An 18,126-nucleotide genomic window follows, 5' to 3' on the forward strand; every position below is an offset into this window, starting at 1 on the left:
GATCCAGCAATTCTACTCCTGGGTATTTATCTGAAAAAAGACAAAAACACTAATTGGAAAAGATATATGCACCCCAATGTTCATTGCAGCATTATTTACAATAGCCAAGATATGGAAGCAACCTAATTGCCCCCACTAATAGATGAATGGATAAAGAATATGTGGTATATCTATAGAATGTAATATTACTCAACCATAAAAAATAATGAAATCTTGCCATTTGTGACAACATGGCTAGACCCAGAGGGTATCATATTAAATGAAATAAGTCAGACAGAGAAAGACAAATACTGTATGATTTCACTTATATGTGGAATCTAAAGAACAAGTGAATAAACAACACAACAGAAACAGAGTTGTAGCTACAGGAAAAAAACAAAACAAAACCAAAAAACAACAGATGGTTGCCAGAGGAGAAGGGAGTCGGGGGAGGGAAGAAATAGGTGACAGAGATTGAGGTACAAACTTCCAGTTTTAAAACACATGACCCACAGGGATGATATGTACAGCATGGGGAATATAGTCAATAATGAAAAAAACATTGTATGGTGACAGATGGTAACTAGAATGATCACAGTGATCATTTTGTAATGTATAGAAATATTGAATCACTATGTTGTATAACAGGAACTAAGATAGCATTGTAGGTCAAGTATACTTCAAAACAAACAAGAAAACTCAGAGAAAAAGAGACCAGATTTGTGGTTACCAGAGGCAGGGGGTCAGGAGAGGGGGAAGTGCATGAAAGGTACAAACACCCAGTTATAAGATAAATAAGTACTAGGGATGTGATGTACAACATAATAAATACAATGAACACTGCTGTATGTTATATTTGAAAGTTGTTAAGAGAGTAAATCCTGAGTTCTCATCACAAGGAAAAAAATTTTTTCTATTTCTTTAATTTTGTATTTATATGAGATGACAGATGTTCACTAAACTTAATCGTGATATTCATTTCATGATGTACGTAAGTCAAATCATTACGTTGTACACCTTAAACATATACAGGGCTATATGTCAATTATATCTCAATAAAACTGAAAGAAAAGAAATAAAGAAAGAGAGAGAGAGAAGAAACGAAGGGAGGAAGGAAGGAAAGAAAGAAAGAGGGAAGGAGGGAGGGAAGGAGGAAGGAAGTCACCAAAAAAAAAAAAAAGTAATTAAATAGAGACACATCTGGTATGTATAGATACATGGCTTCTGATCTCCTCACCTGGGTTTTATGAATTCACTACCTACCACATGGTGAAGTTTTTGTTACAACTAAATATGTATGAAAAGGTAAATTGGAGAAGCTATTTGTCAGCACAATTTGTCTTAAATGCATGCATTTTATTTATTTTTTTAATTAATTTTTTTTTTTGGCTGCGTTGGGTCTTCTCTACTGCGCATGGGCTTTCTCTAGTTGCAGCAAGTGGGGGCTAGTCTTCGTTGTGGTGCTCAGGCTTTTCATTGTGTTGGCTTCTCTTGTTGCAAAGCACAGGCTCTAGGCACACGGGCTTCCGTAGTTGTGGCACGTGGGCTCAGTAGTTGTGGCTCACAGGCTCTAGAATGCAGGCTCAGTAGTTGTAGTGCATGGGATTAGGTGCTCCACAACATGTGGGATCTTCCTGGACCAGGGCTCGAACCCCTGTCCCCTGCACTGGCAGGCGGATCCTTAACCACTGCGCCACCAGGGAAGTCCCTTAAACTCCTAAATTTTAAAAAGGGAAAAGTAGCCGAGTTTTGAGTTTTCTATGAATCAGCATTTCTCTAGATGTGTTCCATGGAGGACTAATTATACAGACTATTTAAAGGTGGTATGTTTTTAAAGGGTTCCATTAACAAATAAGTTTGAGAAAAGTGAGGTGGAATTAAGCAAAAACAGGATTCATTTTTGCATACCTCTAAGCCTTTGCTATGTAAATGAATACTGTGAATCTCCAAGAAGAGAGTAGGTTATGCAATATTTTTAAAGCTTATTTGGATGGAGCACTGAAGCTTCTTCTGGACCATGCCCTGGAAGCACAGTTCGGAAAACCCAGAAAATTAAGAGCTTAACTGATGACTGACATCAGAATGTTGTTCCCTGCTCTCCCCTGTTAGAAGATCCCACCCCTCAAACATGGTCAAAGTCCTCTCCAAACCTCTCTCATGGATTGTAAGCTGTATTAGGTCCACATTTAAACGAGTTTAATATCTCTGACTACTGGTGGGTTTAGCTTCAGGTTGTTTAGCTTCAAGCTTCAACAGCTGTCACAGGCAACATTACTAATAGCATTCTCACTCCTAAAATAGGGTTCATAGGTTATAATAGTAAACCCACACCAAATGTTAGCAATGTGCCATTCACTCTTTTGATGCAATATAATCTGTACTTACAGATGAAAGCATTGACACCCAGAGGGGTTAAAGGAACTGCTGTTTAAACACTGCCTCTATTATCTAGGCACCATATAGACATGGCATGAAATTCTATTGTATTATGGACATGACCAGCATCAGTTCAATTTGATGCAAATTCATGATAGGATGAGCACAAATTAATGTCACAATCTATTACAACTGATCTCAGATCAATGCTACATTTTCCCCTATTGATTATTATGTTGTAACAGAAGCATACTGGCAAAATATTCTCAATGAAAATTAATATTAATACAGCAGGAATGATATAAGCAATGCCAAGATACAAAAAATTAATAATCTATTAGGATTCTCTTACAGTCTTTTGAACTAAATTTGTTATAGAATTCATAATGTTATTTTTAAGCTGTACAATATCAAAGTGAGATTTTTTTTCTGGCAACTTCTATAAATCAAGTGAATATACATTAAAGTTGTATATGACACCAAGCAGTAAGAAGACTTACGATTTCCTTCGGCTTTTGTTAATGCCTGTAAGTCCACATGTGTTTTGCACAATGAACATTAATGTATAAAACTACATGTGTTTTTATAAATAAGCATTAAATTTAAGACTTTTAAAGTCTTTTTCTTTAACATCTTTATTGTAGTATAATTGCTTTACAATGGTGTGTTAGTTTCTGCTATATAACAAAGTGAATCAGCTATACATATACATACATCTCCGTATCTCCTCTCTCTTGCATCTCCCTCCCACCCTCCCTATTCCACCCCTCTAGATGGTCACAAAGCACCGAGCTGATCTCCCTGTGCTATGCGGCTGCTTCCCACTAGCTATCTATTTTACATTTGGCAGTGTATATATGTCCATGCCATGCTCCCACTTCGTCCCAGCTTACCCTTCCCCCTCCCCGTGTCCTCAAGGCCATTCTCTATGTCTGTGTCTTTATTCCTGTCCTGCCTCTAGGTTCTTCAGAACCATTTTTTTTAGATTCCATATATATGTGTTAGCATACGGTATTTGTTTTTCTCTTTCTGACTTACTTCACTCTGTATGACAGTCTCTAGGTCCATCCACCTTGCTGCAAATAACTCAATTTCATTTATTTTCATGGTTGAGTAATATTCCATTGTATATATATACCACATCTTCTTTATCCATTCATCTGTCAGTGGACACTTAGGTTGCTTCAATGTCCTGGCTATTGTAAACAGTGCTGCAATGAACATTGTGGTACGTGACTCTTTTTGAATTATGGTTTTCTCAGGGTATAGGCCCAGCAGTGGGATTGCTGGGTCATATGGTAGTTTTATTTTTAATTTTTTGAGGAGCCTCCATATTGTTCTCCATAGTAACTGTATCAATTTACATTCCCACCAACAGTGCAAGAGGGTTTCCTTTTCTCCACACCCTCCCCAGCATTTACTGTTTGTAGATTTTTTGATGATGGCCATTCTGACTGGTGTGAGGTGATACCTCAATGTAGTTTTGATTTGCATTTCTCTAATGATTAGTGATGTTGAGCATCCTTTCATGTGTTTGTTGGCAATCTGTATATCTTCTTTGGAGAAATAAGACTTTTAAAGTCTTAACTTTAAAAAATTATGCCACTCTGGTACTTTTTCTAACTATTAAAAATTTTAATTGAATATCATAGTAGAGTCTACAATTGATAACAAAAACAGATCAGATACTCGTATAACCTAGAAGGAATCCAATTGTATTTCAAAGCTAGTAGCCTAACTTTAACACATGCCTTACCTCATGAGTAAGATTAAGAAATAAGACAAAAACAAAATAAACAAAATACAGTACTTGAAAGTAGAATTCTTCTGAAGAGGAGTAAAAAGATTGTATGCAACCGCCTTTGTCATTAAAGCACAGAGGTAGTGAAAAGAGCTTGGGTTTTCGAGTTAGATTTATGTTCTAATTCCACTTCCATCTGTTTTACATCAGACTAGTCACTTAACCTCTCTGAGTTATCCATCTATGAATTGATGTTAGCAGCGGAGTGATAATACAAGGATCAGAAATAATGTTAAGTACCTAGCACATGGTAAGCATTCAGTAAAGTCCTGGAAATACTATCATTACTCAATAAAAAGACCAAATGCTGAAACTTATTTTTTAAAACACTCTGTGTATCTGTTTTAATAAAAAGAGAAGGAAGCCCCAGCTAGTGACTGGTCATATGTCTGGAATTTGCTTGATACGACACAATGAACCTTAGGAGAATTTTGTCTCCTAGCTTAGGGAAGATCATTAGCCATTAGTCATCTAATCCTTAGAACAAGCTTTAGAAGGGAGGAGGATGGAGAGAACTTTAGCGATTTGGAATGGGTCTGTACAGACAAGGTGGAAGTGAGGAAAAGAAACCCAAGAGATGATTTTTACAAATTTGGTTTACTGCATTCTTTGTCTGTGTCTGTCTCTCTTGTTGCTTGAGAGCAATGTGAGAAAATGGAACTATGTCTACTTTATCTTGTGTTGGCCACAATGCCCAGCATGGACTTTTGAACATGGTGTTGTAAGTGCTGGGAGTGGGGGAGGAAAGAATGAAGAGGTGAGGGAAAGGAGCTGCAGAGAAAGGAAGGAGAAAGAAGTGGATAGGTGAGGCAAAAGAAGGAAGATGAGAAGAAAGAAGGAAGGAAGAGGAGGACAAGAAAGTGGTTACTCTCTCAAACAGATCAGAGCAAAACTGCTCCCATCTGTGGTTTCATGACTTTTTTTTTAAACATTTCATTTACTCAGTTGGTATCTATTCTTTGGTTCACCGGAACTAAGACTAAGAAAGCTTTGTGTAGTTGCGAGCAGAGTTATTGGTGATGGTGTCAGCAGCCACGCCATCTTCCAAGAGATTGGGGCTGGAGCTGTGAGATAGGGGAGCTGCACAGCAATCTGTTACTCACACCCCTGTGATGGCTAATCCTTTCCTCTAACTCACACTGGCCAATCTAATTGCAGCCTGCTAACATCTAAGGCACAACCAAATCTTATCCATTTCTCTATGTAATCCCTCTGAAAGCCTTTCCTGAACTTCAACCTTTTCTGCTTTATCCACTAGTTTCTGAGATCCTGAATTCTTTCCTTTCAACTCCATTTAATTCATAGCTGTGAAACCTTTTGCTGCCAGACTCCCTGCTTCATAACCTTCCTTAAGTCCTTTGTCCTGGCTTCCTTACCTGTCACATAAACTTTGAGTCTATCAGTTTTGATCATAGTGCTAAAGAGGCTAAGGCCAAAGGTTAAATACCAGAAAAAGCTTATAAATTCGGGCACTCACAAACATTAAAGCATGAAAAGTACCTTAAACAATGACTTAGTACAACCCTCTTATTTTACTGATGAAATCATTAAGGTCCGGAAAGATCAAGTTTTCATAGGAAAAAAACCAACAACTAAATATGGTCACAGAATGACCTTCAATCTTAGGCAATCATCTTGAAAATTCTTGTTTTTCTTATTTCCAGAAGTCAGGCAAGAATGTGGATTACATCACATAATCATTACCCTCTTGCAGGAGGCCAGGAAACCTCAAAGCCCTTTTGGGTTCTCTTTCTCTAATTACCAGTACCTTTCTCACTGGAGTATTTGTCTTAATCCTCAACTCCAACTAGCATTTCTTTATTTTGTCAACTGAGGAGGAGAAAAACCATATAAAGGTCTCAGATAGGACACAGAGTATAGTGGTGAGATGCAAGGATCCTAGAGACAGACAAGTTCAAGTCTCAGCTCTTAGTTACCTCCTGGCACTCTTACTTTGGGCAAATTTCTTAACCTCTCTAAGTTTTGTAATTAAAAACGGATAAACACCAGGTCCTGCCTTGTAGAGTTTTTCTGAGGGTTAGATGAGCAACACCAACCCAGTCTTCCGCATCACCATCTAGGACCTTATTTGGGACATGTGTCACAAGCCTAAACCCTCCCCTTCTTCATAGCGACTTCCTTCCTGGGCGGAAGAAACCTGGTCTCCTTTCCTGGTCAATGACTTCAACTGGAAACACCTCGGTCCATGAGGTCAGAGATGTCCTAACAATATTGAACCTCAAAAGGGAAGAGATGAGGATCTCAACCCCTTTGATTTCTAAAAGTTTCTTGGCACCCCGTGTAAATATGTCTTCCCTCTTCCCACCCCACATACACCAACCAGCAATCCCTATCTACCAAGAACACAGAGAGGGGTTGCCATTGTCTGACCAAATAAAATCCTATTCCACCACTGTAATACATCTGCATTTCATATATTTGCTTCATCTTTATACTATACCTTTCCTATAACATGAATCATAAGTATTTGGTTCTACTGTATACTCAATTGCATATTCTTTTTGTTAATTATAATGTAAGCATTTTCATATTGCTACATAAACAGGTAAGCTTGTTACTAAATACCCACAATTCTGAGAAAAGCCATTAAGTGGTTCTTTCCAGAAAAAGAAGGTCTGGTCCAAGCTGACCTGATATTTCCAAAACCAGAAACACACTTTTTTGGGGACTAGCAGATGCAAAGTATTATATATAGAATGGATAAACTATATTGTATAGCACAAGGAACTATATTTAATATCCTATAATAAACCATAATGGAAAAGAATATGAAAAAAGGAACACTTTTAAATAGCAGTTATTCTTGCTATAAAACATTCCAATGTTTCTTCTCATTGGGTAATCCCACCACAATGATAATAATATCATTTATTTTGTTACTATTCTGTCCTAAGCATTTTTGCAAGTGTTACTTCATTTATTCCTCATAATCTTATTAGATAAGTATGGTTATGCCCACTTTTCAAATAAGAAAATTGAGGTGCAGTGGATAAAGTATTCTGCAAAATGTGACTCAGCTAGCAGATGAAAAGGGCTGTGATTCAAAACAGGTCTATGTGATTCTGTAACTCATGCCTATATCATCTTAATTTACAGAATTCTGCACAAACAAAATGTCAACCAAAGGGCTTAAAAGGCAACTGTGGCAGAAATTTTTAACCTAAGACTGTTAAAGTCAGAGCTAGATGGTAGTTGTAGTGGTAAAATTATATTTTATTCAGAAACAGTTACAATAGGGGGAAAGAGATCTCAGTATAGAACTGGGCTCAATTCCGAAATAGCATGCACAAGTGGGGATTTCTAGTCAAGGGTGGAAAATTACAGAAAGGATTACTTACATTATCTACGAGGGTGAGGGGGATTTCTGCCTAAAGCGACTTGATAGAACTCTTGCTGAAGGCAAGCCAAGGTGATCATATATCACCTGGGGGATGCTGGGGAATGTGGACTTTTCTATATTGAGGATGACCAGATATCAAGGGTAGGGGGCCCTCTTTAAAGCAACTTAGCAAGATTCTTGCTGTGACTGACTGATGCTGGCCCAACAGGACAGACACCAAGGTCAAGGCCTAAAGGGTTCAAAGGAGCCTAACTAAGGTTTGGTCAAGGAGAGCCTTTGTCAGGACTCAGTCAGTGACTCTGAAGCTCAAGAACTTCTTAGTGGCAGAGACGACTTAGAGCAGAAAGTCACATGTAATGGGCCCCACTTGCCACTGTCTATGAGCTGTTTGGTTGCCTGGATTGTTAGACACCTTGCTTTGTGCTCCCACCAACAGTTCAGTACAGTATTGGCTGAGACAACAGAATGCGAGAGCCTATGAAGACTTTCCATGAGACATGCCATGTTCTAGTCTATGTTAAATCCAGTGACAAGCTGAAAGACACGTATAGAGTACAAAAATTGTCAAGGTGACCTTAATCCAGAGGCGCCATATTTTATAAGCAAATTTTAAGAGAAAAAGGTAGGCAAGTGGTTGAAGAAGATTCGAGATAGATAGATAGGCAGAAAATTCAGCCATGAGAAAGAAGGAGATCCTACCATTTGCAACAACATGAATGGAACCTGAGGACATTATGCTAAGTGAGAAAAAGTTAGAGGAAGATAAAAACTGTACAATATCACTGACATGTGCAACGTAGAAAAGCTGAACTTATAGAAAAAGAGAGTAGAATGGTGATTGCCAGGGGCTGGGGTGTGGCGGGAATAGAAGAGGTGTTGATCAAAGGGACAAACTTGCAACTAGTAGATAAATAAGTCATAGAGATCTAATGCAGAGTATAGTGAATATAGACACTATTGTATTACAATCAGCAAACTCACTAGGAGACTAGATCTTAATTATTCCCACCACACAAAAATCATAATTATGTGACATGATAGAGGTGCTAACTATCTCTACAGTGGCAATCATATAAGAATATACAAATGTATCATATCAACATCTTGTACACCTTAAATCTGCACAATGTTATCTGTCAAATATATTTCAATAAAAAATAAAATACTTTTTCAAACCAAAAAAGAAGATAGGCAATATAAATGTATGTGTGTATACATATATATGTAGATATAGATATATAAATATATTTATACAAACAGTTTACCCTTGAACAGCATGGGTTTGAACCACACAGGTCCACTTATATTTTCAATAAATATGTACTACAGTCCTACATGATCCCTGGTTGGTTGAATCTGCAGATGCTGACCGCAGGTACAGAGGGCTGACATTAAAGTTATATATGAAAGTGGCCCTGTTACCTTGGAGAGCTGAAGGGGTCTGGAGATCCTGTGACGGTGCTCTGGGCCGGAGATCTAAACAATCTAAACATTAAATAGTACAGCTGCCTCAAATCCCTGGGAATTTCAGAATGACTGACACTTCTGAAGCTGTTCCAAATTTTGAAGAGATGTTTGTCAGTAGATTCACAGATGACAAAGAGTACCAGGAATACCTGAAACGCCCTCCTGAGTCCCCTCCAATTGTTGAGGAATGGAAGAGCAGAGCTGGTGGGAACCAAAGAAAGAGAGGCAATCGGTTGCAAGATAACAGACAGTTTAGAGGTAGGGATAGCAGACAGGGGTGGCCAAGTGACAATCGATCCAATCAGTGGCATGGATGACCCTGGGGTAACAATTACCCGCAGCACAGACAAGAACCTTACTACCCCCATCAATATGGACACTATGGTCACAACCAACAGCCTCCCTATGGCTACTACTGATAGAAATGTCAGCAGTTTTTAGTAAAACCATTTACTCTGTTAATATGACAAAAGTTTATGTTGTGTTTTCTGTTGGTCATAGTTTTACATCTGATTGTAGAGAGTGGACTGATTTTTTGGAACTTGAGACATTTTTTAAATTAGATCTTACTGGAGAGATATGATGGCTGCTGGAAATATCAATAAATACTCCCCTAAAAAGGTTGTGGATTATATCGCTTGACTTCTACCACAGATTCTTCTTTATTTCATGAGTTAATAGTGCTTTGAATGTTGTGAATTTTTTTCCTTGTTTGACTTTCAGGAGTTCTTTGTTTTACACAGAAATAAAGATTTTACATAGAAAATGCTTGCTTTTACTTTGTAAGTTAAGTAAGTATCCCTATACTCAGATGTGCTCATTCCTAATATTTTACAGAAGTAGTACAATCAACTCCTAAATGCACAACTGTGCTTACTTGTGACATAGTAGTAGTTGAAAGGAAAACAGTTGTAGTATATTTCGTTCGGCTTTTGTTATTATGTGACTGTGGTACTTTGTAATTACTCTGTAGGTATGAATCATCTTCACAATCGTTCTGGTCTCTTTTTAGAGGGATATCAAGAATAAAGCTGTAAAATCAGGAAGGAATCATTCTCAGTTTCAATGTCTTGATCTAGTGGTAGGTGGGATTAAGGCACACAGTAATTTTATACAAACTCTAAGGTTTTTTGCTAACTTAAACATACCAGGTCAAAATTCACGCATTATACAAAAGTTTAACTCTGAAGTGTTCCCTTCCTTTTCAATCATATGTAAATAATGCTGCATTTTGTAGTTGCTTTTACGGTATTTAATGTGGGTTGATTTTACAATGTTATGTTCACCTCCAAATGTGCACCTTTGCTGCTTCCTCCTCTGTAAATCCAGTGATGCTGTAACTTCCTTTCAGAGTGATCATTGTATTTCATATCATTTTAATGGCCATTATAATGGTTTTACTCAAATAAAATACTTGTAAGTAAAAAAAAAAAAGTTATACATGAATTTTCAGCTGCATGGAGGGTTGGCACTCCTAACCACCACATTGTTCAAGGGTCAACTGTACACATATTGTAAATATCTAAATGAGGAATGAGATGTGTGTCTGTGCACATATATCCTCCAGGATTAAAAATCATCTGTAAAGACTGGAGAATCTATAGTTTGAAATGGCAAATGCTTTACCAATAGCATTAGAAGTATTTGAACTCTGTATTGCTTATCCGGGCAGCTATGGCAGAGACCCTGTTTTCTCAGTAAGCCATAGTTCTTGAGAGAAAGGGCTTCCCAGCAGTCAAGTGATCTTTTTGAGTCCAGGCTACAGACACCGGAGCAGTGGTGGTGTCTTAAGGACGATGCTGCTTGGGACACCTTATCCAGAAACCTGCATGGCATTTGGTTATAAGCTGTCGAGTTCCTTCAGGGCACTCTGGACGCTGAATTCTCTGTACCTGGAACGTGTGAGCCATAATAACAGGCAGCTGGAGTTGGAAAGAGTCTCCCCCAGAATTCCACCCTTTCCTTGCTCCCATTTACAACACCAGACTTCCTTCGGGCTTCAGCCCAGCTTCTTCTGTGGCTCCTGTTTCTTGCCTTTGCTTTCTTTGTTAAGGCTGAATGTTCAAGCCTATGTCCACCCTTTGGTCCCATGAGCACTGACTCTTGCTCTGAGCCAGCTCCATCTCTGGATGGAACTCTACCCTGGCCTTGCCTTTGTTCCCAGCTCCTCCCTATACTATTCCCAGTACCCAATCCCCCACCAACCCCACATCCTACTTATTCCTTCCCTAGGCCTTGGGCTCATGCCTGCCTACATCTGATGTGAGCTCCAACTCTTGTCCAGCTATCTGTGCTGGCTCACCTCCCCCCCTTGCTGTGACAGCCAGAGAGTCACCAAGTCCCAAGCTGAGGCCCCAGCAGAACTAAGGAACCATTCCCCTGTCAAAATATTTCTTTCAGAAATATGTAAGGAAGTCCCAACAGCCTTGCCAGAGCCAACGAGAATTCATATCTCAATAGCAAGCTCTAAATCCTGTTCTCCATCTCACAGTGTAGACACACTCAGGGCACAATGAAAGGAAGTACTTTCCTTGGAAGCCAAGAGACTGACCTTGCATCCCCAATCTCAACAACTAATCCTAGGAGCCATAATGTCTTCAAATTTTTAATTGTACAGATTCACAATGAATGGAGAAGTTGTGACAGTTACACTGAAGTGTCAAATGTGTTGTATTTCCCTTACTAGAACTATTGAAGACTGAGCTAGGAATATCTGATTACAATTTAATAAACAAAGCTAGTTTCCAAAAACTTAGTTCTACTGGAACTAAAGCACAAGTTAAAAAAAAAAAAAGAGTGTATTATGTCTTGCAACAGCAGACAATGCCAGGAAAGTTTGGAGATTTTTTTCCCTTCATCATAAAATTAATAAAAAATTTGAAACAAAAGGACATTTTAAAACTATTCCACTGCAATACATCAGTATTTCACGTATTTTCTTCATCTTTATGCTATATCTTTCTTATAACATAAATCATAAGTATTTGATATACTGTATACCCAAATGTGTATTTGTTTATTATTGGCATGCTTTTATAATGCTACATAGTCTTTATAATCATTATTTTAATGGTTGCATAATATTCCACAGACAGACCAAACTGTTTAACCCAAACATTTAGGTAATAAATTGGATATATAGGTTGTTTCTATTTTTTCCTGTTTTTAAAATTACTGCTGCTAATGTAATATAAAGTACATATAATCATCCCTGCCCCCAATTTTTGGCACAGAACTCCTAAAACCCTTGTAATTTCCTAAGTGACATGAGCACTAAAAGAATCTCGGTGTTCCAATATTTGGTCTTTGACCCTGATTCCTGACACGAAGCTCCTAAATTGCTTGGAATTTCCCGGGTGACGGGAGTGTTTTTGTTCTAATGAGATGACTCTTGGCGGGTTCCTGGATGGCTTCAGAATGGGGACTGATCACCAGAAAGACCAAGCCATGATTAGAAGCTTGGAACTTTCAGCCCCACCCCCTCTCCAGATAATGGAGAGGGGCTGGAGACAGAGTTAATGATCTATCACGCTTAGGTGATGAAGCCTCGATAAAAATCCCCAAAGTGCGGAGTTCAGAGAACTTCTGGGTTGGTGAATACATCTACATGTTGGGAGGGTGGCACACCTCAACTCCATGGGGACAGAGGCTCCTGGCCCCCGAACCCTTCCAAACCCTGTCCTATGTATCTCTTCATCTGGCTGCTCACTCATATCCTGTATTATATCCTTTAAAATAAACCAGTAAACATGTTTCCCTGAGTTCTGTGAGCCATGCTAAGTGAATTATCAAACCCAAGAGAAGAGGGTTGTGGAAACCCTGATTTATAGCTAATTGATGAAAAGTATGCATGACAGCTTGGGACTTGTGATTGGCATCTGAAGTTGGGGGCAGTCTTGGGGGCCTGAGCCTTTAACTTGTGGGATCGGACACTAACTCCAGGCAAATAGTGTCAAAATTAAAGGGAATCTTAGGCAATCCAGTTGGTGTCATGGAGAATTACTTGATATGTGGAAAACCCACACACCCGGTGTCAGAAGTGAAGTATTGTGCGTATGGTAGCAGTGTGAGGGTAAAGGGGAAACACAGAAGTGTTCTTTCCAACTCCGCCAGTAATAACTTTGTGCCATTTTTCAACATTTAGAATACTGTCTTAGACTGAAGTCCCAGAAATGGATTAATAATAAAGGGTATAAAAGAGGGTATACATACTTTTATCGTTCTTGATCTATATTGCTAAATTTCTTTCAAAGTAAATTTTAACCAAGTTGTAGGAAAAGTTTTGATTTTACTCAGCTCTTGCCAAAATTAAACATTGCCGTTTTAAAATTATTTTTTATTCAATTAACTAATTTAAAATTTTAACTTAGCTTTCTTTGATTTGTACAGAGAATTAAAAAATCCATATTTACTTATTTTTCTATGAAGTACCTTGAGCTTCTTGGGTACAGAAACTATATCTTTTGGTTCTTCATATTCCTCGTATAATATAGTAGACAGGGAGCAAGATTTGGAGCCTGAAGGCCTGGGTTCAAGTATCTGTTTTGCTACTTGTTTTGTGACCCTGGACCACTTATCCCCTCAGAGCCTCAGTTCTCTACTGTAAAACCGGATAATCACATTCTACTTCATGGGGATTCCACATAAAATGACTGGTATATTCCAGGAGTCGAATATATATCAGTTCTTCCTACGCATTATACAGAAGGAGCTCTATACATTTTGTTGAATAAATAAGCTCATGCCCTTCTCACTTAATGGCTGAATTGTTAGTCTTGTCAATTTGAGTACATTTTACACTATTTACTGAATATATTTTACTTACTAACATTTTAAGGAGTGTCATTACTTTGATCTACAAACATCTGGGTTCTGTTTTATGAGGTAAAATCTCTTTTTGTGGTTTCTTACATTAGGGTGGATATTTGATGCAACACACATGTGAGGCAAAATCACCATAAGAAGCAAACACACAAATGTATATGTCCAATTACGTGTTACCTGTACCTCCCAAGGACATTGCCATTGTTGGAAAGCTCTTTGAAAAGTCTTTACTGGAATTTCTGCCAAGTACTACCTTCAGTGAGAGTATATGTATATACAACCAAAAGGTATTTGGAATATGTACCTAGGGGCTCAGATGGGTATCAACAGGAAGAATTCCAATTTGGATTAAAAAAAAAAAAGTGTTGCCACCATTATAAAATGAGTTTCTTTTGTGTGATTCATAAAGTGGGGTCTGGAAGCATTTCTAAAAGAAGTGAAGAACAGCAAAGAATTTCAGTTAACAACATGCTTTGTACGAATTAACACTGTGGCCACCAAAAAAACCAGCTAAGGCCGTATTAGCTCACATTAATGTGAGTATAATTCCTAGAAGCGAGAAACTGATAGCCACTCTCCTCTAGCTTGTCTGACCTTGAACAGCAGGGTTCAGCTCTGTGCAGAGCTCATCATAGAGAACTGTAAACAAATAAGATTGTGTTCAGCTGTGTGCAAGCAAGACAGTAAAGGGACTCAAAAGTCATGCCACTGGATAAGAGAGGAGCAGAGAGGGGCAAATGATAGTAATACTGAGATATTTTAAAGACTGTCACGTGGAAGGGAGATTTGATTTCTTCCCTGCGACTCCAGGAAGCTAAATCTGAGCGATGGGTAGAAGACATCAGATTTAGATTTCAGACCAATGTAAATCAGTTTTCCAAAGATGCTTTATAAGTTATGAGTGCCCCATCAATATCACCCATTAGAGGTATTCAAGTACATTCAATAGGCATTCAAATATTGAAATCGCTTCTACTAACAAGTGTCTCCTTCCACCGGCTAACATAGCTTAAATCAGTGCTTCTCAAACCAGAGTAAGTAACAGAATCCTCTGGATGGCTTGTTAAAACACAGATTCTGGACCTGACCTCAGGGTTTGATTCAGTAGATCTACAAAGAGACTTGAGAATTTGCATTTTTAACAAGTTCCCACTTGATGCTGCTGGTCAGGGGAATCACACTGAGAACTACTGGCTTAAACAAACACTTGGATACCTTAGAAATTCTAGCCTGAAATGAGGGCTTGGACTAGGTGACTCTTCTTTCAGTCCTACAGCAATTATAAGACATTCCATTTTAATTCATGTGACATAAATTATAAGAGCAGTAGTAAAGGACAATACATTGAAGAGGGAAGACTTAAGCCAAAGCTTGAAGGAAAAGTACAGCAGGAGAGGGATAAAGGAGGAGGAAGAATGTTCTAAGCAAGAACCACCTGAGCAAACGTAAAAGCGTTGAAGTTAGTATAGTGAGATAAAGTTTTGTATATTAACTGATTATTTTTCCCCCAGTGTTTCATTCCCTCCACTCTCTTCATCTTTTCCCCCGTACAGTCAGCAGGGCTGCTCTATGTGCCTTGCCTTGGGAAAAGTATGTAGCAACAAAGAGAAAGGAGTTTCCTTCTGGTTTTTTGACTTTCAAAAGTTCAGGCTCTTCTCTATTTACAATAGCCAGGACATGGAAGCAACCTAAGGGTCCATTGACAGGTGAATGGATAAAGAAGATGTGGTACATATATACAAATGGAATATTACTCAGCCATAAAAAGAAACAAAATTGAGTTATTTGTAGTGATATGGATGGACCTAGATAGAGTCTGTCATACAAAGTGAAGTAAGTCAGAAAGAGAAAAACAAATACCATATGCTAACACATATATATGGAATCTAAAAAAAAAAAAAAGATTCTGAAGAACCTAGGGGCAGGGCAGGAATAAAGATGCAGACCTACTAGAGAATGGACTTGAGGACACAGGGAGGGGGAAGGGTAAGCTGGGACGAAGTGAGAAAGTGGCATGGACATATATACACTACCAAATGTAAAACAGATAGCTAGTGGGAAGCAGCGCATAGCACAGGGAGATCAGCTCGGTGCTTTGTAACCACCTAGAGGGGTGGGATAGGGAAGGTGGGAGGGAGACGCAAGAGGGATGAGATATTGGGATGTATGTGTATGTATGGCTGATTCACTTTGTTATAAAGCAGAAACTAACACACCATTGTAGAGCAATTATACTCCAATAAAGATGTTTAAAACAAAAACAACTTCAAGCTCTTAATAGAGAAGGGACTAGGCCAGGGAGAAAAGAACTGGAATGAATGAGAGCAAATTGTCTCCACCGTAGATCCAGAAAATTATTCTCTGGGCTCAGAGGAGGGAGGGAGATAAAGAAATACTGGTCCAAGGACTCCAAGGAAATATGGGCTCCCTACTTGATACCTTGGCTCACCTTAAGCCCCTGAGATTTTATAGAGGAAAACTATGATTTTTTTTTTTTTTTTCCGGTACGCGGGCCTCTCACTGTTGTGGCCTCTCCCGTTGCGGAGCACAGGCTCCGGACGCGCAGGCTCAGCGGCCATGGCTCACGGGCCCAGCCGCTCCGCGGCATGTGGGATCTTCCCGGACCGGGGCACGAACCCGCATCCCCTGCATCGGCAGGCGGACTGTCAACCACTGCGCCACCAGGGAAGCCCGGAAAACTATGATTTTAATGAAAATGAGTTTTCATAGCCCTTCAGAAAAATGGCTTGAAATGTAAGTCAAGCTGTTAGAAAAACAGTCACATTATTTGCATACCTCGTGCCCTGAGATAAACACCTGCCACAAGACGGTGTTTGGGATGAAGAGGAGGCTAGCCTGCTTGGGGAGAATATGTTGGAAAGAGAATGAGAAATTAGGTTGGGTGAGCAAGGTGAGACCAGAATATAGTGGACTTTGAATGATGAAGAGGAGCTTCGATTTAAAGCAATGAGTTAAGCTCCTGTGCTTAAAGCCAAACTGTTTGGCCTCTAGGGTCACCGTGAAGCCTGCTCAGATTTCTAGTACCCCATCCTCAAACTTCTTTTCCACAACTTAAGGAGAAGCCAGCACTTTTAGCACTCCTCACTTGCACACTAACAAACCATCCTCAGAAAGACTCTTTGCTGAAATTACTGAGAGGTCTCATCTCTTTAACACTCAAGGACTAGCCTTTCATTTGACATCTGGTGATACTTACCTGATGTGTTTCAGAATTATACCAGTCAACTATTACCTAGTCATATTCATAAAAGTTTGTTATAAATTAATCTATATATTTTTAAGTGGCTGATCTTGTTTTGGTTGATGATAGATGAATTTTATAGATGGGTGATCTCACTAGAAATAAATGAATCTTATCTTTGAACAAAAAACATTTATTATTTTTATATCTTCAAGGGAGTTCTCCCAATCATCAACTAGGTAATTCTCTAAACTATCCCAAGGATTCATCTGGCTATTGTGTGAAAAAAATTCAGTTCTTTGAACTTAATCTTACACATGTACATACAAATGCAAGTGCTTAAACTCAACAACAGAAAGTCAAGCAATCTGATTTAAAAATGGCCAAGGACTTGAATAGAAAGAAGAGATTCAAATGCCCAATAAGTGCATGGGAAGATGCTCTACATCATTAATCATTAGGGAAATGCAAATTAAAACCACATTGAGATACCACCTTACGCCCATTAAGACAGCTACTATCCAAAAAATAGAAAATAGCGAGTGTTGGCAAGGATGTAGAGAAACTGGAACTCAATGTGCTCTTAGTGAGAACGTAAAATGGTGCAGCCAGTACAGAAAACAGCACAGCAGTTCATCAAAAAATTGGAAGTAGAATTACCATATCATCCAGAAATTCCACGTTTGGGTATATATTCAAAATAATTGAAATCAGTGACTTGAATAGGTTTTTGTACACCCATGTTTATAGCAGTATTATTCACAAGAGCCAAAGGGTGAAAGTAACTCAAGTGTTTATCAACAGATGAATGAATAAGCAAAAGGTAGTACATACAATGGAATAGTATTCAGTCTTAAAAAGGAGGGAAATTCTGACACATACTACCACACAGATGAACCTTAAGACCATAATGCTAAGTAAAATATTCCTGTCACAAAAGGACAAATATATATGATTTCACTCATATGAATTACCTACAGTAGTCAAATTCATTGAGACAGAAAGTAGACTGGTGATTGCCAGGGGCTGAGGAGAGGATGAAAACTTCTGGAGACAGATGACAGTGATGGTTGTGCAATAATATGAAGATATTTTATGCCACTGAACTGTACACCT

At 38.6% G+C, this 18,126-nt stretch overlaps 1 pseudogene; it reads left to right on the plus strand.

Moving 5' to 3' along the window:
• The first annotated feature begins 8,897 nt into the window (after positions 1-8,897).
• Positions 8,898-11,188, plus strand: LOC149750501 (RNA guanine-N7 methyltransferase-activating subunit-like protein pseudogene; annotated as a pseudogene).
• Positions 11,189-18,126: the final 6,938 nt, after the last annotated feature.

This window comes from Delphinapterus leucas, chromosome 1 (assembly GCF_059928025.1).
Source record: "Delphinapterus leucas isolate spDelLeu-1000000601 "Yukka" chromosome 1, BTC_Dleu_Yukka2, whole genome shotgun sequence".
Classification (NCBI taxonomy): domain Eukaryota; kingdom Metazoa; phylum Chordata; class Mammalia; order Artiodactyla; family Monodontidae; genus Delphinapterus; species Delphinapterus leucas.